This window comes from Bombina bombina, chromosome 2, assembly GCF_027579735.1.
Source record: "Bombina bombina isolate aBomBom1 chromosome 2, aBomBom1.pri, whole genome shotgun sequence".
In the NCBI taxonomy this organism is placed as follows: Eukaryota; Metazoa; Chordata; class Amphibia; order Anura; family Bombinatoridae; genus Bombina; species Bombina bombina.
The window spans coordinates 162,755,007-162,768,688 of record NC_069500.1 but is presented as its reverse complement, the minus strand read 5'-3'; positions in this window follow the sequence as shown (position 1 = coordinate 162,768,688).

The window sequence follows — 13,682 nt, the reverse complement described above, 5'->3', positions numbered from 1 at the left end:
AGTGCAGCACACACACACAAGACAGACAGATCACAGCAACCACAGAATGCATACAAACTTAAAGGAATAGTAAACATCTTGAGATCTTTGTATAAAATGTTTAGTTTTGCATAATAAAACAACTTTTCATATAATTTAGCTCTGAAACAGAGCCATTTCTAATCCTCAGAATTTAAAAAAGCTAATTTATTTTAAAAACAGGAAGACTTGACTGATATATTTTTTTCATAGCAACACAAGTGAACTGTCTTGTAATTACAAGGTGTTTATTGTCTCTTTATGGGGTCAGTTTTTAACATGCATACAAACACCCTAAAAGGGATGACTCATGGCACACACAGGCTTGATGAAGGATAGCTCATCATTTGTGTGTGTGAATGTCGTAAGCTGTCTCTTAAAGGCATGACTTCTGTGACCTGACCCTTTAAGACTTTCTGGGGCCTATCTATCAAGCTCCGAATGGAGCTTGATGCCCCGTGTTTCTGGCGAGAAACAGCAGTTATGAAGCAGCGGTCACAAAGACATCGCCGTAATTCAACCCGATCAAGTACGATCGGGTTGATTGACACCCCCCTGCTGGCGGCCGATTGGCCGCAAGTCTGCAGGGGGCAGCGTTGAACCAGCAGCTCTTGTGAGCTGCTTGTGCAATGCTGAATACAGAGAGCGTATTGCTCTCTGTGTTCAGCGAGGTCTGGCGGACCTGATCCGCACTGTCGGATCAGGTCCGCCAGACTTTCATAAATAGGGGCCTCTGTGTCTGTGTGTGGTACAAACTGTCCATTTAATTTGTGCATTTTCTGTGTTTGTGTGTTTGGTTTTTTTGTGCTGTGATTTGCCCTTTAAGTCTTTGTTTGGGTATATGTGTGGACTGATCTGTCTCTTTAAATTTTATTTGTATTATCTATGTGTCTGTAACTTTAAGACTTTGTGTGCATGGTGTGAGATGTCTGTGTGCATTGTTTGTGCACCTGTCCCTTTAAGAATGGGTAAATGATGGGTGAACTGTCCCTTTAATGTCTGTTGTATGTTGGTGGTGTTTTTTTGTTAAGGGTGTGTGCAATGTGTGTTTGTTCATATGTGATCTTGAAACATAAAAGTGTCACAAAACACATTATAAAATGCATTATAAAGTGCACTTACACTCATAACACCATCTAATAAAAATATTTGTTTTTAAATTGCAAAAAAAAGTTATAAGTGCTCAAAGATATGAGATAAACAGGCAAATGACTTTAACATTGTGATACATACATATAAATGTCTAAACCTGTATATTTATGTACAGGTATACCCCACTCATACAGCAGGTTAGGGACCAGAGCCCCACTGTAAAGTGAAAACCACCTTAAAGTAAAACAAGGCAGTTTTAGCTATCTTTCACTTACCAGTGTGTTTAAAAACTTGAAAACATGTTTTAACTAACATATATTAGGGGTGCAATAGTGCTATGTTTAGTTTAACATTAGCACATCACAGTATTCATTTAGTATTTAATAAATACTGTACCTGTAAAATAGTGATAATTACTGTAGTAAAATTTGCCAGACTATAGCACTGAGACACAGATTGCACTGTAATGCTGTAAACAGAGTGAACTTAGCATAACAAAATGGTGCCAGTCACTTTTTCCGCAATCTCACAATGATTACAGCACTATTTCAAAATCCTTGGAGGTTGAACTTCAGCTCCACAAAACACTGTATTAGCGAAGAGCTGTAAAGTTAGGTATACCTGTATATATATATATATATATATATATATATACACATATATATATATATATATATATATATATATATATATATATATATATATATATATATATATATATATATATATATATATATATATAGTGGGGAAAAAAGTATTTAGTCAGCCACCAATTGTGCAAGTTCTCCCACTTAAGAAGATGAGAGAGGCCTGTAATTTTCATCATAGGTATACCTCAACTATGAGAGACAAAATCTGGAAACAAATTCAGACAATCACATTGTCTGATTTTGAAAGAATTTATTTTCATATTATGGTGGAAAATAAGTATTTGGTCACCTACAAACAAGCAAGATTTCTGGCTCTCACAGACCTGTAGCTTCTTCTTTGAGAGGCTCCTCTGTCCTCCACTCATTACCTGTATTAATGGCACCTGTTTGAACTTGTTATCAGTATAAAAGACACCTGTGCACACCCTCAAACAGTCACACTCCAAATTCCACTATCGTGAAGACCAAAGAGCTGTCGAAGGACACCAGAAACAAAATTGTAGACCTGCACCAGGCTGGGAAGACTGAATCTGCAATAGGCAAGCAGCTTGGTGTGAAGAAATCAACTGTGGGAGCAATAATTAGAAAATGGAAGACATACAAGACCACTGATAATCTCCCTCGATCTGGGGCTCCACGCAAGATATCACCCCATGGGGTCAAAATGATCACATGAACGGTGAGCAAACATCCCAGAACCACACAGGGAGACCTAGTGAATGACCTGCAGAGAGCTGGGACCAACGTAACAAAGGCTACCATCAGTAACACACTACGCCTCCAGGGACTCAGATCCTGCAGTGCCAGACGTGTCCCCATGCTTAAGGCAGTACATGTCTGGGCCCGTCTGAAGTATGCTAGAGAGCATTTGGATGATCCAGAAGTGGATTGGGAGAATGCCATATGGTCAGACGAAACCAAAGTAGAACTGTTTGGTAGAAACACAACTTGTCATGTTTGGAGGAGAGAGAATGCTGAGTTGCAACCAAAGAACACCATACCTACTGTGAAGCATGGGGGTGGCAACATCATGCTTTGGGGCTGTTTCTCTGCAAAGGGAACAGGACGACTGATCCGTGTACATGAAAAAAAGAATGGGGCCATGTATGGTGAGATTTTGAGTGCAAACCTCCTTCCATCAGCAAGGGCATTGAAGATGAAATGTGGCTGGGTCTTTCAGCATGACAATGATCCCAAACACACCGCCCGGGCAACAAAGGAGTGGCTTGTAAGAAGCATTTCAAGGTCCTGGAGTGGCCTAGCCAGTCTCCAGATCTCAAACCCATAGAAAACCTTTGGAGGGAGCTGAAAGTCTGTGTTGCCCAATGACAGCCCCAAACCATCACTGCACTAGAGGAGATCTGCATGCAGGAATGGGCCAACATACCAGCAACAGTGTGTGACAACCTTGTGAAGACTTACAGAAAACGTTTGACCTCTGTCATTGCCAACAAAGGATATATAACAAAGTATTGAGATGAACTTTTGATATTGACCAAATACTTATTTTCCACCATAATATGCAAATACATTCTTTCCAAATCAGGCAATGTGATTGTCTGAATTTGTTTCCACTAGACATGTGCACCGCTAAAAAATTCGGTTCGTTTTCGGTTCGGATCGATTCGGACTTTTCGAATTTCGTTTCGGATCGAATCTGATTCGGCAAAATTTGAATAAATTCGTTTCGGATTTATTCGGATCCGAATAAATTCGTTTCGGATTTATTCGGATTCGGCTGAATTCGATTCTATTCCGTTCCGAAATTCGGTATGTTTTTAGTACACTAACACCCATTTAGTACACTAAGTCACTAACACCCATAAACTACCTATAAACCACTAAACCGAGGCCCCCCCACATCGCAAACCCTATAATAACATTATTTAACCCCTAATCTGCCGATCGGATATCGCCGCCTACATTATAGCTATTAACCCCTAATCTGCTGTCCCTAACACCGCCGACCCCTACATTATAGTTATTAACCCCTAATCTGCCTCCCCCAACGTCGCCGCAATCTAACTACAAGTATTAACCCCTAATCTGCCGACCCGATATCGCCGCCGCCTACATTATAACTATTAACCCCTAATCTGCTGTCCCTAACACCGCCGACCCCTACATTATAGTTATTAACCCCTAATCTGCCTCCCCCCAACGTCGCCACAATCTAACTACAAGTATTAACCCCTAATCTGCCGACCGCAAATCGCCGCCACTATAATAAATGTATTAACCCCTAAACCGCCGCACTCCCGCCTCGCAAACACTATAATACATTTTATTAACCCCCTAATCTGCCCTCCCTAACATCGCCACCACCTACCTACAATTATTAACCCCTAATCTCCCGCCCCCATCGTCGCCGCTACTATAATAAAGTTATTAACCCCTAAACCTAAATCTAACCCTAACACTAACACCCCCTAACTTAAATATAATTTAAATAAAACGAAATAAGTTTACTATAGTTAAATAAATGAATCCTATATAAAACTAAAGACTTACCTGTAAAATAAACCCTAAGATAGCTGCAATATAACTAATAGTTACATTGTAGCTATTTTAGCATTTATTTTTATTTTACAGGCAACTTTGTATTTATTTTAACTAGGTACAATAGTTATTAAATAGTTAATAACTATTTAATAACTACCTAGCTAAAATAAATACAAATTTACCTGTAAAATAAATCCTAACCTAAGTTACAATTACACCTAACACTACACTATCATTAAATTAACTAAATAAATGAATCATATTTAAAACAAAATACTTACCTGTAAAATAAACCCTAATATAGCTGCAATATAACTAATAGTTACATTGTAGCTATTTTAGCATATATATTTATTTTACAGGCAACTTTGTATTTATTTTAACTAGGTACAATAGCTATTAAATAGATATTGACTATTTAATAGCTACCTAGTTAAATAATTACAAAATTACCTGTAAAATAAATCCTAACCTAAGTTACAATTAAACCTAACACTACACTGTCATTAAATAAATTAACTACAAGTACCTACAATTATCTACAATTAAATAAACTAAAGTACAAAACCCCCCCCACTAAATTACAAAAAAAAAAACACTAAATTACAAAAAATAAAAAAATATTACAAGAATTTTAAACTAATTACACCTAATCTAAGCCCCCTAATAAAATAACAAAGCCCCCCAAAATAAAAAAAATGCCCTACCCTATACTAAATTACAAAAGTTAACAGCTCTATTACCTTACCAGCCCTGAACAGGGCCCTTTGCGGGGCATGCCCCAAAGAAAACAGCTCTTTTGCCTGTAAAAAAAAAAACACAATCCCCCCCCCACATTACAACCCACCACCCACATACCCCTACTCTAACCCAAACCCCCCTTAAATAAACCTAACACTACCCCCCTGAAGATCTCCCTACCTTGAGTCGTGTTCACCCAGCCGGGCCGAAGTCTTCATCCGATGGGGCAGAAGAGGACATCCAGACCGGCAGAAGTCTTCATCCAAGCGGGGCAAGAAGAGGTCTTCCATCCATCAGAAAAGTACAAAAAAACAAACAAACACTAAATTAGCAAAAATAATAAAATATTACAATAATTTTAAACTAATTACACCTAATCTAAGCCCCCTACTAGCTATTAATATAGCTACAATATAACTAATAGTTACATTGTAGCTATTTTAGGATTTATATTTATTTTACAGGCAACTTTGTATTTATTTTAACTAGGTACAATAGCTATTAAATAGTTAATAACTACCTAGCTAAAATAAATACAAATTTACCTGTAAAATAAACCCTAACCTAAGTTACAATTACACCTAACACTACACTGTCATTAAATTAACTAAATAAATTAATCCTATATAAAACTAAATACTTACCTGTAAAATAAACCCTAATATAGCTACAATATAACTAATAGTTACATTGTAGCTATTTTAGCATTTATATTTATTTTACAGGCAACTTTGTATTTATTTTAACTAGGTACAATAGCTATTAAATAGATATTTACTGTTTAATAGCTACCTAGTTAAAATAATTACAAAATTACCAGTAAAATAAATCCTAACCTAAGTTACTATTAAACCTAACACTACACTATCATTAAATAAATTAACTACAAGTACCTACAATTAAATACAATGAAATAAACTAAACTAAAGTACAAAAAAAACAAACACTAAATTACAAAAAATAAACTAAATTACAAGAATTTTAAACTAATTACACCTAATCTAAGCCCCCTAATAAAATAACAAAGCCCCCCAAAATAAAAAAATGCCCTACCCTATACTAAATTACAAAAGTAATCAGCTCTATTACCTTACCAGCCCTTAAAAGGGCCTTTTGCGGGGGCATGCCCCAAAGAAAACAGCTATTTTGCCTGTAAAAAAAAACACAATACCCCCCCCCCCCACATTACAACCCACCACCCACATACCCCTACTCTAACCCAAACCCCCCTTAAATAAACCTAACACTACCCCCCTGAAGATCTCTCTACCGTGTCTTCACCCAGCGGGCCAAAGTCTTCATCCGATCGGGCAGAAGAGGACATCCAGACCGGCAGAAGTCTTCATCCAAGCGGGGCAAGAAGAGGTCTTCCATCCATCAGAAGTCTTGATCCAGGCGGCATCTTCTCTGTTCATCCATCCGGAGCGGAGCGGCAGCATCCTGAAGACATCCCACGCAGAGCATCCTCTTCTTTCTTGATCCGACGACTAGGTGACTGTACCTTTAAGTGACGTCATCCAAGATGGCGTCCCTTGAATTCCGATTGGCTGATAGGATTCTATCAGCCAATCGGAATTAAGGTAGGAAAAATCTGATTGGCTGATTCAATCAGCCAATCAGATTCAAGTTCAATCCGATTGGCTGATCCAATCAGCCAATCAGATTGAGCTCGCATTCTATTGGCTGATCGGAACAGCCAATAGAATGCGAGGTCAATCTGATTGGCTGATTCCATCAGCCAATCGGATTGAACTTGAATCTGATTGGCTGATTGAATCAGCCAATCAGATTTTTCCTACCTTAATTCCGATTGGCTGATAGAATCCTATCAGCCAATCGGAATTCAAGGGACGCCATCTTGGATGACGTCACTTAAAGGTACAGTCACCTAGTCGTCGGATCAAGAAAGAAGAGGATGCTCTGCGTGGGATGTCTTCAGAATGCTGCCGCTCCGGATGGATGAACAGAGAAGATGCCGCCTGGATCAAGACTTCTGATGGATGGAAGACCTCTTCTTGCCCCGCTTGGATGAAGACTTCTGCCGGTCTGGATGTCCTCTTCTGCCCGATTGGATGAAGACTTCGGCCCGCTGGGTGAAGACACGGTAGAGAGATCTTCAGGGGGGTAGTGTTAGGTTTATTTAAGGGGGGTTTGGGTTAGAGTAGGGGTATGTGGGTGGTGGGTTGTAATGTGGGGGGGGGGGTATTGTGTTTTTTTTTACAGGCAAAAGAGCTGTTTTCTTTGGGGCATGCCCCGCAAAAGGCCCTGTTCAGGGCTGGTAAGGTAATAGAGCTGATTACTTTTGTAATTTAGTATAGGGTAGGGCATTTTTTTTATTTTGGGGGGCTTTGTTATTTTATTAGGGGGCTTAGATTAGGTGTAATTAGTTTAAAATTCTTGTAATTTTTTTTATTTTTTGTAATTTAGTGTTTGTTTTTTTTGTACTTTAGTTTAGTTTATTTCATTGTATTTAATTGTAGGTACTTGTAGTTAATTTATTTAATGATAGTGTAGTGTTAGGTTTAATAGTAGCTTAGGTTAGGATTTATTTTACAGGTAATTTTGTAATTATTTTAACTAGGTAGCTATTAATTAGTCAATAACTATGTAATAGCTATTGTACCTAGTTAAAATAAATACAAAGTTGCCTGTAAAATAAATATAAATGCTAAAATAGCTACAATGTAACTATTAGTTATATTGTAGCTATATTAGGGTTTATTTTACAGGTAAGTATTTAGTTTTTTTTTTTTTTTTGTAAATAAATTTTTATTGAAGTTGAAAGAAGTATTAACAAACAAGATTCACCTTTAGAACAATATTACATCAAAGAGAGTCTTACATTGTCTAAAATCTAAGTTTGGTGACAAAATAGTATTGACATGTAATAAGAGAGTTACGTATATTCATATTTTAACATGATGCTAGACAAAAGTCCAGGTGAAATAAAATAGAACTTCATTTTATATTATATTATTGGCAAGTGATCTCCACAGCACAATGGGAAACGCTTCATAGCATAACTGAGTCAGAGCTTCAGTCTGTGGAGAGTTGGTATGTGTGTTGGCCACTCTTGGGCCGCCATATGTAGGGGGGAAGGGGATATCAGCGGGCAAAAAGCCGCTCGGATAAAAGAGGGGGAAATGGAGGGGCGGAGCCTTCAAATCAATGCGGTGGAGCTTATAATATAATTGAATATGGATTGGTCTCCTCTTCTATTAAACAAATAAGTTATGCCTAGCCGTGCCTTCCCAGTTAGCACAGCCCGGCAGTATCTATAGCAACTGAGGTGGAATTATATGTTCTAGGGTGGGACTAACCTGAAATAAGAGTGTGCCTTCTTCTGGGTATGGGTGTATACAATACCCTCAAGCTTATCAGAGGTGCATCATGTTAAAAAAAGTTAACAAATTAGATATATCAGTTACAGCTGCACAAGCATGATTAAAGTCTCATTTAAAATGTTAACAGATTGCATAGACGGTATTAAGCTAGACACACAATGTAATCCTGAAATACAACAATGTAGAGTATAAACAATACAGGAATAATCTGATCGTATTCTAGATTCACATAGTCAATGTAATACAAGCAGTGAGATAAGGTTTACATCCGCAAATGTTACTGTGAAAGACTCTATGGATAACCACGTGTAAACATGTGTACACTCTAAATAAGATTAATAGACAGGGATTAGTGTGTAGTGGTTGAGCCCCCTAATTAGGGTATGACTGGTAATATTTAGGTGCGACTGAGCATAGAAATTTGAAGGTTGTCAAAGGTAACCCGTCCCTACTTAGGCAAATATCGGAGAGGATAACAGTAGATAGAGGTAGCTCCCCTGAACCATGCCATGTAGATGAAGCTTAGGGGAATAGTTATGTAAATCTATAACATGAGAGTATCCCCATATATGAAATTAAGTTTTGTAGAAAAAATGGATGTGCAGTGAAACACAATTACATAACTGATATGACCTGATAGTACAGCGCATGTAGAGATTAGTATGGAGCCATGAAAAGCACTTAGGTAAGGAAGTAAAGCTACACATATGTTAAGGGGAGAAAAAATAGTAATAATATATACATAAACATACATACACTCATACCTATGCATACACATGCACATAAAATACAATAGGTGTGCATTAAAGTTATGTGGCTATACCCATGTAGGGAGAGAGATATTATTAACATCAATAGTAAGACCAGAGGTGCAGGCCAGAACTTCACTTATGTTAGCAAAAGCAATAAGACTCATCTATGTAGTTGCCCTTCATGTTATACAGGAATCAGTTTATATGTTTTGCAGCTGGAATAGGCCACCTCTTTATGTTTACATCAGGACTAGGCAGTGGGCAACAGTAAATATGTGTATACGTACTGTCAAAGACATGGCAGACTTTGCCACTCTTCTGCATTAATCTATACAGTAATTGTCTGCAAAATATATGGTATACATAACATAATGTATAAAAGCGTGATTAAGCATCCATAGGGTAAAAGAGAATAAACTGGCTCTCAGAATATAGAGCAACTTTAAATACAAGTGATAACTATAGCCATAGGTATATTGAGTCTAATGCATGTTGCCGTCCATTGAAATCTAGACTTTAACCAATACCTTCCCTGGCATTATCTGGCTTAACCAGGGGCAGATGGTCTGGAAGGAAAAAAGATATTCCCAGGTACCAACGAAGAGAGTGAGATATGGCTGATGGTTCATGCGATAGAGATCCTGACTGGCATTCGTAGCTCCGGAGTATCCCCAAATCAACCGATCCACAAGAGGTAGGAATTTGAGCCTTATTTGGCAAGCTGAACAGAAACGCCGCCCTGTCAAGTCCCACTCCGACCGGCCACTTCAGAGCCGAACAAGTGGCAGCAGTAACGGCTTTATGATTGATGCGTCTCTCTGAGCTAGGGAGGAGTTGAGGCCACTCACGCTGTACAACTAGGCCTCCATGGATCCCATCTGTCCCAACATGAGAGCAGAGATGCTGTGGGTCTCCCTCTTCCTCCGGTACACCAGCTGCGATGAGGGGTGAGTCAATTAGATTCTCCTGTGGGTTAGCGAATAGATCCTCTAGGTCTAGCAACAGGAGTTGGTGTAGGTTGTTAAATTGAGAGTCCATACGGCGTTCAAACGCCATCAGTGCATTCTTGATTAGGGTTTCCATCTTGTCAGCTGCTTGGAGGATCGGAGCTGCTATCGGATGGTGAGCGGTATGTGAGTATACAGGATCCAAGTTCCAGTAGAATGTAAGTTTGACATTAAGCTTGACAGTACTAGTGGAAATTTTAGATTGTAGATTCAGCCACGGCAAGATCGCTATAATTGTGGCATCTCTACTGCAATGGCGGGACTCGCGCTTCTCTGTATGCTGACCTGTGGCATTGCTGTTAAACGCTTAGACCAAAGGTGTTTGAGATGTAAAGCTTCTCCAATCTGCTGGCCAGTGAGAGTTATATGATAATTTCTATCTAAACTTCATTTCTAGAGCCATTTGGGATGTTTTATTAAGGTATTAGAGCAGGACCTAACAGAACCTGCGTCTGCCCAGCTCCTCAGTTGGCTCCGCCCCCCAAGTATTTAGTTTTATATAGGATTAATTTATTTAGTTAATTTAATGACAGTGTAGTGTTAGGTGTAATTGTAACTTAGGTTAGGGTTTATTTTACAGGTAAATTTGTATTTATTTTAGCTAGGTAGTTATTAACTATTTAATAGCTATTGTACCTAGTTAAAATAAATACAAAGTTGCCTGTAAAATAAATATAAATCCTAAAATAGCTACAATGTAACTATTAGTTATATTGTAGCTATATTAATAGCTAGTAGGGGGCTTAGATTAGGTGTAATTAGTTTAAAATTATTGTAATATTTTATTATTTTTGCTAATTTAGTGTTTGTTTGTTTTTTTTGTACTTTTCTGATGGATGGAAGACCTCTTCTTGCCCCGCTTGGATGAAGACTTCTGCCGGTCTGGATGTCCTCTTCTGCCCCATCGGATGAAGACTTCGGCCCGGCTGGGTGAACACGACTCAAGGTAGGGAGATCTTCAGGGGGGTAGTGTTAGGTTTATTTAAGGGGGGTTTGGGTTAGAGTAGGGTATGTGGGTGGTGGGTTGTAATGTGGGGGGGGGATTGTGTTTTTTTTTTTACAGGCAAAAGAGCTGTTTTCTTTGGGGCATGCCCCGCAAAGGGCCCTGTTCAGGGCTGGTAAGGTAATAGAGCTGTTAACTTTTGTAATTTAGTATAGGTTAGGGCATTTTTTTATTTTGGGGGGCTTTGTTATTTTATTAGGGGGCTTAGATTAGGTGTAATTAGTTTAAAATTCTTGTAATATTTTTTTTTATTTTTTGTAATTTAGTGGGCGGGGGTTTGTACTTTAGTTTAGTTTTTTTAATTGTATTTAATTGTAGGTACTTGTAGTTAATTTATTTAATGATAGTGTAGTGTTAGGTTTAATTGTAACTTAGGTTAGGATTTATTTTACAGGTAATTTTGTAATTATTTTAACTAGGTAGCTATTAAATAGTCAGTATCTATTTAATAGCTATTGAACCTAGTTAAAATGAATACAAAGTTGCCTGTACAATAAATATAAATGCTAAAATAGCTACAATGTAACTATTAGTTATATTGCAGCTATATTAGGGTTTATTTTACAGGTAAGTCTTTAGTTTTATATATGATTCATTTATTTAGTTAATTTAATGATAGTGTAGTGTTAGGTGTAATTGTAACTTAGGTTATGATTTATTTTACAGGTAAATTTGTATTTATTTTAGCTAGGTAGTTATTAAATAGTTATTAACTATTTAATAACTATTGTACCTAGTTAAAATAAATACAAAGTTGCCTGTAAAATACATATAAATCCTAAAATAGCTACAATGTAACTATTAGTTATATTGAAGCTATATTAATAGCTAGTAGGGGGCTTAGATTAGGTGTAATTAGTTTAAAATTATTGTAATATTTTATTATTTTTGGTAATTTAGTGTTTGTTTGTATTTTGGTACTTGTATGATGGATGGAAGACCTCTTCTTGCCCCGCTTGGATGAAGACTTCTGCCGGTCTGGATGTCCTCTTCTGCCCCATCGGATGAAGACTTCGTCCCGGCTGGGTGAACACGACTCAAGGTAGGGAGATCTTCAGGGGGGTAGTGTTAGGTTTATTTAAGGGGGGTTTGGGTTAGAGTAGGGGTATGTGGGTGGTGGGTTGTAATGTGGGGGGGGGATTGTGTTTTTTTTTTACAGGCAAAAGAGCTGTTTTCTTTGGGGCATGCCCCGCAAAGGGCCCTGTTCAGGGCTGGTAAGGTAATAGAGCTGTTAACTTTTGTAATTTAGTATAGGGTAGGGCATTTTTTTTTATTTTGGGTGCTTTGTTATTTTATTAGGGGGCTTAGATTAGGTGTAATTAGTTTAAAATTCTTGTAATATTTTTTTATTTTTTGTAATTTAGTGTTTGTTTTTTTTTGTAATTTAGTGGGGGGGTTTTGTACTTTAGTTTATTTAATTGTAGATAATTGTAGGTACTTGTAGTTAATTTATTTAATGACAGTGTAGTGTTAGGTTTAATTGTAACTTAGGTTAGGATTTATTTTACAGGTAATTTTGTAATTATTTTAACTAGGTAGCTATTAATTAGTCAATAACTATTTAATAGCTTTTGTACCTAGTTAAAATAAATACAAAGTTGCCTGTAAAATAAATATAAATGCTAAAATAGCTACAATGTAACTATTAGTTATATTGCAGCTATCTTAGGGTTTATTTTACAGGTAAGTATTTAGTTTTAAATAGGAATCATTTATTTAGTTAATTTAATGATAGTGTAGTGTTAGGTGTAATTGTAACTTAGGTTAGGATTTATTTTACAGGTAAATTTGTATTTATTTTAGCTAGGTAGTTATTAAATAGTTATTAACTATTTAATAACTATTGTACCTAGTTAAAATAAATACAAAGTTGCCTGTAAAATAAAAATAAATGCTAAAATAGCTACAATGTAACTATTAGTTATATTGCAGCTATCTTAGGGTTTATTTTACAGGTAAGTCTTTAGTTTTAAATAGGAATAATTTATTTAACTATAGTAAACTTATTTCGTTTTATTTAAATTATATTTAAGTTAGGGGGTGTTAGTGTTAGGGTTAGATTTAGGTTTAGGGGTTAATAACCTTATTATAGTAGCGGCGACGATGGGGGCGGGAGATTAGGGGTTAATAATTGTAGGTAGGTGGCGGCGATGTTAGGGAGGGCAGATTAGGGGTTAATAAAATGTATTATAGTGTTTGCGAGGCGGGAGTGCGGCGGTTTAGGGGTTAATACATTTATTATAGTGGCTGCAATTTGCGGTCGGCAGATTAGGGGTTAATACTTGTAGTTAGATTGTGGCGACGTTGGGGGGAGGCAGATTAGGGGTTAATAACTATAATGTAGGGGTCGGCGGTGTTAGGGACAGCAGATTAGGGGTTAATAGTTATAATGTAGGCGGCGGCGATATCGGGTCGGCAGATTAGGGGTTAATACTTGTAGTTAGATTGCGGCGACGTTGGGGGGGGGCAGATTAGGGGTTAATAACTATAATGTAGGGGTCGGCGGTGTTAGGGACAGCAGATTAGGGGTTAATAGTTATAATGTAGGCGGCGGTGATATCGGGTCGGCAGAT